The sequence below is a fragment of the Arachis hypogaea genome, chromosome 4, assembly GCF_003086295.3.
Source record: "Arachis hypogaea cultivar Tifrunner chromosome 4, arahy.Tifrunner.gnm2.J5K5, whole genome shotgun sequence".
NCBI lineage: Eukaryota > Viridiplantae > Streptophyta > Magnoliopsida > Fabales > Fabaceae > Arachis > Arachis hypogaea.
Genome location: NC_092039.1, coordinates 21,710,914 through 21,721,651, shown reverse-complemented (window position 1 = coordinate 21,721,651; position 10,738 = coordinate 21,710,914). Strand labels below are relative to the sequence as shown.

Sequence of the window (10,738 nt, the reverse complement as noted above, 5' to 3'; positions counted from 1 at the left end):
TCCTCTACAAGTCCATAGGCTTGTTTTCTTGAATTGTCTGCCATCTCTAGTGAGATTTTTGCAGCTTGCACCTCAAAGATCCCTAGCTTCTCCATTACAGAGAGAGGCATGAGGTTCACACTTGACCCTAAGTCACACAAGGCCTTCTTGAAGGTCATGGAGCCTATGGTACAAGGTATTGAAAACTTCCCAGGATCCTGCCTCTTTTGAGGCAGTTTCTGCCTAGACAAGTCATCCAGTTCTTTGGTGAGCAAAGAGGGTTCATCCTCCCAAGTCTCATTTCCAAATAACTTGTCATTCAACTTCATGATTGCTCCAAGGTATTTAGCAACTTGCTCTTCAGTGACATACTCATCCTCTTCAGAGGAAGAATACTCATCAGAGCTCATGAATGGCAGAAGTAAGTCCAATGGAATCTCTATGGTCTCATTTTGAGCCTCAGATTCCCATGGTTCCTCATTGGGGAACTCATTGGAGGCCAGTGGACGTCCAGTGAGGCCTTCCTCAGTGGCGTTCACTGCCTCTTCTTCCTCCCAAAATTCGGCCATGTTGATGGCCTTGCATTCTCCTTTTGGATTTTCTTCTGTGTTGCTTGGGAGAGTACTAGGAGGGAGTTCAGTAATTTTCTTGCTCAGCTGACCCACTTGTCCCTCCAAGTTTCTAATAGAGGACCTTGTTTCAGTCATGAAACTTTGAGTGGTTTTGATTAGATCAGATACCATGGTTGCTAAGTCAGAAGTATTCTGCTTAGAACTCTCTGTCTGTTGCTGAGAAGATGATGGAAAAGGCTTGCTATTGCTAAACCTGTTTCTTCCACCATTATTATTGTTGAAACCTTGTTGAGGTCTCTGTTGATCCTTCCATGAGAGATTTGGATGATTTCTCCATGAAGGATTATAGGTGTTTCATAGGGTTCTCCCATGTAATTCACCTCTTCCATTGAAGGGTTCTCAGGATCATAAGCTTCTTCCTCAGATGAAGCTTCCTTAGTACTGCTTGGTGCATTTTGCATTCCAGACAGACTTTGAGAAATCATATTGACTTGTTGGGTCAATATTTTATTCTGAGCTAAAATGGCATTCAGAGTGTCAATCTCAAGAACTCCTTTCTTCTGATTTGTCCCATTGTTCACAGGATTCCTTTCAGAAGTGTACACGAATTGGTTATTGGCAACCATTTCAATAAGTTCTTGAGCTTCTGCAGGCGTCTTCTTCAAATGAAGAGATCCTCCAGCAGAGCTATCCAAAGACATCTTGGATAGTTCAGAGAGACCATCATAGAAAATACCTATGATGCTCCATTCAGAAAGCATATCAGAAGGACACTTTCTGATTAATTGTTTGTATCTTTCCCAAGCTTCATAGAGGGATTCTCCTTCCTTCTGTCTGAAGGTTTGGACTTCCACTCTAAGCTTACTCAATTTTTGAGGTGGAAAGAATTTTGCCAAGAAGGCATTGACTAGCTTTTTCCAAGAGTCCAGGCTCTCTTTAGGTTGAGAATCCAACCATGTCCTAGCTCCGTCTCTTACAGCAAAAGGGAATAGCATAAGTCTGTAGACCTCAGGGTCTACCCCATTAGTCTTGACAGTGTCACAGATTTGCAAGAACTCAACTAAGAACTGATGAGGATCTTCCAATGGAAGTCCATGGAACTTGCAATTCTGTTGCATTAGAGAAACTAATTGAGGCTTAAGCTCAAAGTTGTTTGCTCCAATGGCAGGGATAGAGATGCTTCTCCCATAGAAGTCGGGAGTAGGTGCAGTAAAGTCACCCAGCACCTTCCTTGCATTGTTGGCATTGTTGTTGTTTTCGGCTGCCATGTGTTCTTCTTCTTTGAAGAATTCGGTTAGGCCCTCTAAAGAGAGTTGTGCTTTGGCTTCTCTTAGCTTTCTCTTCAAGGTCCTTTCAGGTTCAGGATCAGCCTCAACAAGAATGCTTTTGTCTTTGCTCCTGCTCATAAGAAAGAGAAGGGAACAAGAAAATGTGGAATCCTCTATGTCACAGTATAGAGATTTCTTTAGGTGTCAGAGGAAAAGAAGAGTAGAAGACAGAAGTAGAAAATTCGAACTTATCAGAGAAGATGGAGTTCGAATTTTGCATTAAGGGATAGTGTTAGTCCATAAATAGAAGGATGTGAGAAGGAGGGAAGTAATTTTCGAAAATTAAGTAAAAGATTTTAAAAAATATTTTTGAAAAACACTACTTGATTTTCGAAAATGAATGTGGAAAAAAAATCAAGTGATTTTTGAAAAAGATTTTGAAATTAGAAATCAAAAAGATTTGATGTGAAAACTATTTTGAAAAAGATGTGGTTAAGAAGATATGATTGGTTTTAAAAAGATGTGATTGAGAAGATATGATTTGAAAAACATTTTAAAAAGATTTGATTTTGAAAATTAAAAACTTGGCTAACAAGAAAAGATATGATTCAAACATTAAACCTTTCTCAACAGAAAAGGTAACATTCTTGAAATGTTGAATCAAATCATTAATTGATAACAAGTATTTTTTTAAAAAAAAAGAAATTGATTTTGAAAAAGATTTGATTGAAAAGATATGATTTGAAAAAGATTTGATTTTGAAAAGATTTTGAAAACTAAAAAAAAAATTGATTTGAAAACAAAATCTTCCCCCTTGTGCCATCCTGGCGTTAAACGCCCAGAATGGTGCACATTCTGGCGTTTAACGCCCAAAACTATACCCTTTTGGGCGTTAAACGCCCAACCAGGTACCCTGGCTGGTGTTTAAACGCCAGTCTGTCCTTCTTCACTGGGCGTTTTGAACGCCCAGCCTTTTCTGTGCAATTCCTCTGCTGTATGTTCTGAATCTTTAATTCTCTGTATTATTGACTTGAGAAGACACAAATTAAAAATATTTTTAGATTTTTAATAATAAGGACAAATCAAAATGCAACAAGAATCAAATAACAATGCATGCAAGACACCAAACTTAGTAGTTTGTATACTACTTACACTAACAAAATGAGAATGCATATGAGACACACAAAACACTCAAGTCAATAGAATTCAAAGATCAGAGCACGAAAATCATCAAGAATTACTTGAAGATCCTTAAGACACATGAATGAATGCATGCAATTGACACCAAACTTAAGATGAGACACTAGACTCAAACAAGAAATTTTTAGATTTTATGATTTTTTTGATTTTTTTGTGTTTTTCGAAAATTAAGTGGGAAAAGATATCAAAATTCTTAATGAGAATTCCAGGAATCAGTGCAATGCTAGTCTAAGACTCCGGTCCAGGAATTAGACATGGCTTCACAGCCAGCCAAGCTCTCAAAGAAAGCTTCGGCCCAAAACACTAGACATGACCAAAGGCCAGCCAAGTCTTAGCAGATCACTACTCCAAAAGCAAGATTGATAAAAATCAACAAGCTCTTGTGATGATAAGTTGAAACCTCGGTCCAATGAAATTAGACATGGCTTCTCAGCCAGCCAGACTTCAACAAATCATCATGAAACTCTAGAATTCATCTTCAAGAATTTCGAAAAAAATAAATACCTAATCTAAGCAACAAGATGAACCGTCAGTTGTCCAAACTTAAACAATCCCCGGCAACGGTGCCAAAAACTTGGTGCGCGAAATTGTGAACAATACTTTTCACAACTCTCATAATCCCCGGTCATGAACCCCAAAAACTTGGTGTTCAATACCATGGCATTAACACAACTTCGCACAACTAACCAGCAAGTGCACTGGGTCATCCAAGTAATAAACCTTACGCGAGTAAGGGTCGATCCCACGGAGATTGTTAGTATGAAGCAAGCTATAGTCATCTTGTAAATCTTAGTCAGGCAAACTCAAATGGATATGGTGATGAATGCTTAAAACATAAAGATAAAGATAGAGATACTTATGTAATTCATTGGTAGGAACTTCAGATAAGCGTATGAAGATGCCTTCCCTTCCATCTCTCTGCTTTCCTACTGTCTTCATCCAATCCTTCTTACTCCTTTCCATGGCAAGCTTAAGCAAGGGTTTCACTGTTGTCAGTGGCTACCTCCCATCCTCTCAGTGGAAATGTTCAACGCACCCTGTCACGGCACGGCTATCCATCTGTCGGTTCTCGATCAGGCCGGAATAGAATCCAGTGATTCTTTTGCGTCTGTCACTAACACCCCGCCCTCAGGAGTTTGAAGCACGTCACAGTCATTCAATCATCGAATCCTACTCAGAATACCACAGACAAGGTTAGACCTTCCGGATTCTCTTGAATGCCGCCATCAGTTCTAGCCTATACCACGAAGACTCTGATCTCACGGAATGGCTGGCTCGTTTGTCAGGCGAGCACTCGGTTGTCAGGCGATCAACCATGCATCGTGCAATCAGGAATCTAAGAGATATTCACCCAATCGAAGGTAGAACGGAGGTGGTTGTCAGTCACACGTTCATAGGTGAGAATGATGATGAGTGTCACGGATCATCACATTCATCAAGTTGAAGAACAAGTGATATCTTAGAACAAGAACAAGCGGATTTGAATAGAAGAACAATAGTAATTGCATTAATACTCGAGGTACAGCAGAGCTCCACACCTTAATCTATGGTGTGTAGAAACTCCACCGTTGAAAATACATAAGAACAAGGTCTAGGCATGGCCGTGAGGCCAGCCTCCCAATGATCTAAGATAGCATAAGAATGAAGATAGCTACCAAAGTCTCTATGATCTAAGAACTAGATGTCCAAAGATCCAAAGATCCAAAGATGAAAATACAATAGTAAAAGGTTCTACTTATAGAGAACTAGTAGCCTAAGGTTTACAGAGATGAGTAAATGACATAAAAATCCACTTTCGGGCCCACTTGGTGTGTGCTTGAGCTGAGCAATGAAGCATTTTCGTGTAGAGACTCCTCTTGGAGTGAAACGCCAGTTTTAGTGCCAGTTTGGGCGTTTAACTCCCATTTGGGTGCCAGTTCCGGCGTTTAACGCTGGAAATCCTGAGGGTAACTTTGAACGCCGGTTTGGGCCATCAAATCTTGGGCAAAGTATAAACTATCATATATTGCTGGAAAGCCCAGGATGTCTACTTTCCAACGCGATTGAGAGCGCGCCAATTGGGCGTCTGTAGCTCCAGAAAATCCACTTCGAGTGCAGGGAGGTCAGAATCCAACAGAATCTGCAGTCCTTTTCAGTCTCTGAATCAGATTTTTGCTCAGGTCCCTCAATTTCAGCCAGAAAATACCTGAAATCACAGAAAAATACACAAACTCATAGTAAAGTCCAGAAAAGTGAATTTTAACTAAAAACTAATAAAAATATACTAAAAACTAACTAGATCATACCAAAAACATACTAAAAACAATGCCAAAAAGCGTACAAATTATCCGCTCATCAAAGAGCAATACTCTAGATGACGCGACTACGTGACCCACACGAACGCATGACGTGCGCTATCTTCAGAATTTGCAGAAGTCGGCTGATGAGCGGATAATTTGTACGCTTTTTGGCATTGTTTTTAGTATGATCTAGTTAATTTTTAGTATATTTTTATTAGTTTTTAGTTAAAATTTACTTTTCTGGACTTTACTATGAGTTTGTGTGTTTTTCTGTGATTTCAGGTATTTTCTGACTGAAATTGAGGGACCTGAGCAAAAGTCTGATTTAGAGACTGAAAAGGACTGCAGATGTTGTTGGATTCTGACCTTCCTGCACTCGAAGTGGATTTTCTGGAGCTACAGAAGCCCAATTGGCGCGCTCTCAACGGCGTTGGAAAGTAGACATCCTGGGCTTTCCAGCAATATATGATAGTCCATACTTTTCATAAGAATTGATGGCCCAAACTGGCGTTCAAAGTCACCCTCAGAATTCCCAGCGTTAAACGCCGGAACTGGCACAAGAATGGGAGTTAAACGCCCAAACTGGCATAAAAGCTGGCGTTTAACTCCAAGAAGGGTCTCTACACGAAAATGCTTCAATGCTCAGCCCAAGCACACACCAAGTGGGCCCGGAAGTGGATTTTTATGTCATTTACTCATCTCTGTAAACCCTAGGCTACTAGTTCTCTATAAATAGGACCTTTTACTATTGTATTTACATCTTTTGATCTTTACATCTTTTGATCACTTTAGATCTTAGATCATTGGGAGGCTGGCCTCACGGCCATGCCTAGACCTTGTTCTTATGTATTTTCAACGGTGGAGTTTCTACACACCATAGATTAAGGTGTAGAGCTCTGCTGTACCTCGAGTATTAATGCAAATTACTATTGTTCTTCTATTCAATTCCGCTTGTTCTTGTTCTAAGATATCACTTGTTCTTCAACTTGATGAATGTGATGATCCGTGACACTCATCATCATTCTCACCTATGAACGTGTGCCTGACAACCACCTCCGTTCTACCTTAGATTGGGTGGATATCTCTTGGATTCTTTAACCGGAATCTTCGTGGTATAAGCTAGAATTGATGGCGGCATTCAAGAGAATCCGGAAGGTCTAAACCTTGTCTGTGGTATTCTGAGTAGGATTCAATGATTGAATGACTGTGACGAGCTTCAAACTCCTGAGGGCGGGGCGTTAGTGACAGACGCAAAAGAATCACTGGATTCTATTTCGGCCTGATTGAGAATCGACAGATGGATAGCCGTGCCGTGACAGGGTGCGTTGAACATTTCCACTGAGAGGATGGGAGGTAGCCACTGACAACGGTGAAACCCTTGCATACAGCTTGCCATAGAAAGGAGTAAGAAGGATTGGATGAAGACAGTAGGACAGCAGAGAGACGGAAGGGACCAAGCATCTTCATACGCTTATCTGAAATTCCCACCAATGAATTACATAAGTATCTCTATCTTTATCTTTATGTTTTATTCGTATATCACCCTTACCCATTTGAGTTTGCCTGACTAAGATTTACAAGGTGACCATAGCTTGCTTCATACCAACAATCTCTGTGGGATCGACCCTTACTCGTGTAAGGTTTATTACTTAGACGACCCAGTACACTTGCTAGTTAGCTGTGCGAAGTTGTAGTGATCACAATTTCGTGCACCAAGTTTTTGGCGCCGTTGCCAGGGATTGTTCGAGTATGGACAACTGACGGTTCATCTTGTTGCTTAGATTAGGTGTTTTTCTTCAGATTTCTTAAGAATGAATTCTAGTGTTTCAAGGTGATGTTCTTATCATCACTAAAGCTGATTGATCTTCATCAATTTAGCTCTTGAATGCAATGATCTGCTGAAGCTTGGCTAGCCATGTCTAATTTCTTTAGACTAAAGCTTTAGACTAACATTGCATGATTCCTGGAATTCTCATTAAGAATTTTGATACCTTTATTTTCTTTTCCACTTAATTTTCGAAAAATCACAAAAAAAATTACAAAATCATAAAATCCAAAAATATTTCTTGTTTGAGTCTAGTGCTTCATTTTAAGTTTGGTGTCAATTGCATGTTTTTGTTCTTCATGCATTCATTCCTGTGTCTTAAGTGATCTTCAAGATGTTCTTGATGATTTCCTTGCTCTGAGCTTTGAATTCTCTTGACTTGAGTGTTTTGTTGTTTCTCATATGCATTCTCATTTTGTTAGTGTCAGTAGTATACAAACTGCTAAGTTTGGTGTCTTGCATGCATTGTTATTTGATTTTAATTGCATTTTGATTATTCATCATTATAAAAAAAATCCAAAAATATTTTTAATTTGTGTCTTTTCAAGTCAATAATACAGAGAATTGAAGATTCATAACATACAGCAGAGGAACTACACAGAAAAAGCTGGGCGTTCAAAATGCCCAGTGAAGAAGACAGACTGGCGTTTAAACGCCAGCCAGGGTGCCTGGCTGGGCGTTTAACGCCCAAAAGGGTAGTAGTTTGGGCGTTAAACGCCAGAATGTGCACCATTCTGGGCGTTTAACGCCAGGATGGCACAAGAGGGAAGATTTTGTTTTTAATGCAAATTTTTTTCAAGTTTTCAAAATTTTTCAAAATCAAATCTTTTTCAAATCATATCTTTTCAATCAAATCTTTTTCAAAATCAATTTCTTTCCATTTTTAAGGATACTTGCTATCAATTAATGATTTGATTCAACATTTCAAGTATGTTGCCTTTTCTGTTGAGAAAGGTTTTGTTCCGAGGGTTACCTGAAACGTGTAGCTCGGTCGTCTTGGAAAGGCCCGAGGTGGGGGTTCAGGGACCCGAGCTTGATAGGTAGAGTGGTTGGTGGTTGTACCTGCAATGACACTCCGATGCTTAAGTTAGCATGGGTCCAAGCAGATATGTGTAGAATGTGGAATGAATGCCATACCTGGGTGCTCCAGTGTATTTATAGTAATTGGCCGTGATCTTCCCTGGATAAGATATTCTTATCTTATCTTATCTTTGGGAGTTTTATCTCTATCTTTGTGGAACCGCCTTTTCTAGGCCTTTTCGGCCTTTAGGTTTTGGGCTATGTTCCTTTTGATGGGCCTTCCTTGCTTTATTGTCTGAGGTCCGACCTTTAGGCGTGAGCCTTAGGACGAGGTCGGACCTTTTATGATTTTGCCGAGTTTGGAGGAGTCCGGTCAGGGTATGAACAGTGCCCCTGCCCGAGTTCGTCCTTTTTGGGAGGTCGAGCTCGGGCACAGTAGTTTTTCAAAATTCAAAAAAAATGGCCGTTCCTGCATTTATTGCATTTTACCGTTTTTCCTCGATTTCCGTTCGGGCTCTGTGAAGGCTTTATTTATTTGCCCCTTTCCTCCTTTTTTCCGCGTTTTTGTTTTTCTTTATCTTTTTCGAGCACTGCTTCTTCTTTCTCTTTGCTCTGCTTCCCCGAATCTCTCCGTGTGCTGTCGTCTCGTTCTCCTTGCTTCGGAGCTCGTCGTCTTCGTTTCTTTCTTCCAGGTTTGTTCCCATGCTTCTCTTTTCTTTGTGCACATATGCTTCTGTTCTTTGTGTGGCCCTTGTTTGTTTCTTTTTCTTTATGCCTGGGTTGCCCCGAAAAGAGGCGCCGCCATTGCTTGTTGTTTGTATATGGGGGGGGGGCTCTTTTTTGTTCTCTGGTATTTTTTGTTCCGGGTTGCCGCATTTTCTTCGTGGGGTTTTTGTTTCTTGCTTGGCTAACTGGGTTTTCGCTGTCTTCTTTATGTGATTTTTGCTTGCTGTTGTATTCTTCTTTGTAGGTAAGAATTTTATGTCTCGAAAGGTTCTTCAAGCGATGTCGACTAAGATTCCATGTGGTCTTGGTTGGGTAGACCCTCTTCCTCTAAGAGTCCCTTCTGTAGTAGATTCTGAGTATTTAGCTAGGTTCCGTAGGCACTGTAGCATATGTGAAAATAGAGAGTCTGAGAGGGATTATGAACTAGTAGCCCCGGATTCCGAGGAGAGAGTGTGCTTCCCGCCCTTAGATAGTTCCGAGAAGCTCTTCTTTTATGCTTATGATTGTTTTTTCTCTAAGCTGAGTGTCCGACTTCCCTTTACCGATCTGGAGTCCGAGGTGTTATGGTCTTGTAACCTTGCCCCTACGCAGCTCCATCCAAATTCTTGGGCGTTTTTAAAGCTGTTTCAACTTTTGTATCAGTTTTTGGGCGTCTCTCCCTCTATTTCTCTTTTTTCCTATTTGTTTGTGTTGACGAAGCCGGGGTCGGGTGGAGGGAAGGTATCTTGGGTCTCTTTTAGGGCTAACCAGGGAAGGAAGTTTTGTACCCTGTATGATGAGTCCTTTCATGATTTTAAGAACTTTTATTTCAAGGTCCGGGCTACTGGAGACGTCCGACCTTTCTTTCTAGATGAGAGTGGGGAGCCTTCTTTTCCTCTTTGTTGGCAGGAGAATGTAGTGTCTGCTAAGTATACCTTTGAGAGTCTAGATGAGGCGGAGCAGGCTTTTGTGGGTGTGGTGAGCAGTTTATGGGGTCGGGCACCTCACTTGGACACGAAGAAAATGTTGGGAGATCCAAGCCTTCTCCGTTCTGAGTTAGGTAGTTCCCGACCTCTCCGAGATTCATCTTTTTTAGTATTTTGGTTTTGCTTGTTTTGGTGGAATTTCTGTTGTGGTAATCCTTTTTCTTTTATTTCTGCAGAGATGTCTTCTCAGGCGGATTCCATGAAGTTCCTTCGTCGGACGAAGAAGTCTGTGGCTGCTTGATGAGCGGATAATTTGTATGCTTTTTGGCATTGTTTTTAGTATGTTTTCAGTATAATCTAGTTAGTTTTTAGTATATTTTCATTAGTTTTTAGCTAAAATTCACTTTTCTGGACTTTACTATGAGTTTGTGTGTTTTTCTGTGATTTCAGGTATTTTCTGGCTGAAATTGAGGGTCCTGAGCAAAAATCTGATTCCGAGACCAAAAAGGACTGCAGATGCTGTTGGATTCTGATCTCCCTGCACTCGAAGCGGATTTTCTGGAGCTACAGAAGCCCAATTGGTGCGCTCTCAACGGCATTAGAAAGTAGACATCCTGGGCTTTCCATCAATATATAATAGTCCATACTTTGCCCAAGATTTGATGGCCCAAACCGGCGCTCAAAGTCACCTACAGAAATTCCAGCGTTAAACGCCGGAACTGGCATAAAATTTGGAGTTAAACGCCCAAACTGGCATGAGAACTGGCGTTTAACTCCAGAAAAGGTCTCTACACGAAATTCCTTCATTGCTCAGCCCAAGCACACACCAAGTGGGCCCGGAAATGGATTTTTCTGTCATTTACTCATTTCTGTAAACCTTAGGACACTAGTTTACTATTTATAGGATCTTTTGACATTGTATCAGTACCATATGCAACCTTTTGATGATTTTATGACATTGTAT

The 10,738-nt window shown here is 40.6% G+C and overlaps 1 non-coding gene across 1 annotated transcript; it reads left to right on the top strand.

Annotated features, from left to right (window-relative positions):
- The first annotated feature begins 1,306 nt into the window (after positions 1–1,306).
- On the top strand, positions 1,307–1,414 carry LOC112799293 (small nucleolar RNA R71). The gene has a single exon (XR_003200868.1). It is a non-coding gene; the product is annotated as a small nucleolar RNA R71 (small nucleolar RNA).
- Positions 1,415–10,738: the final 9,324 nt, after the last annotated feature.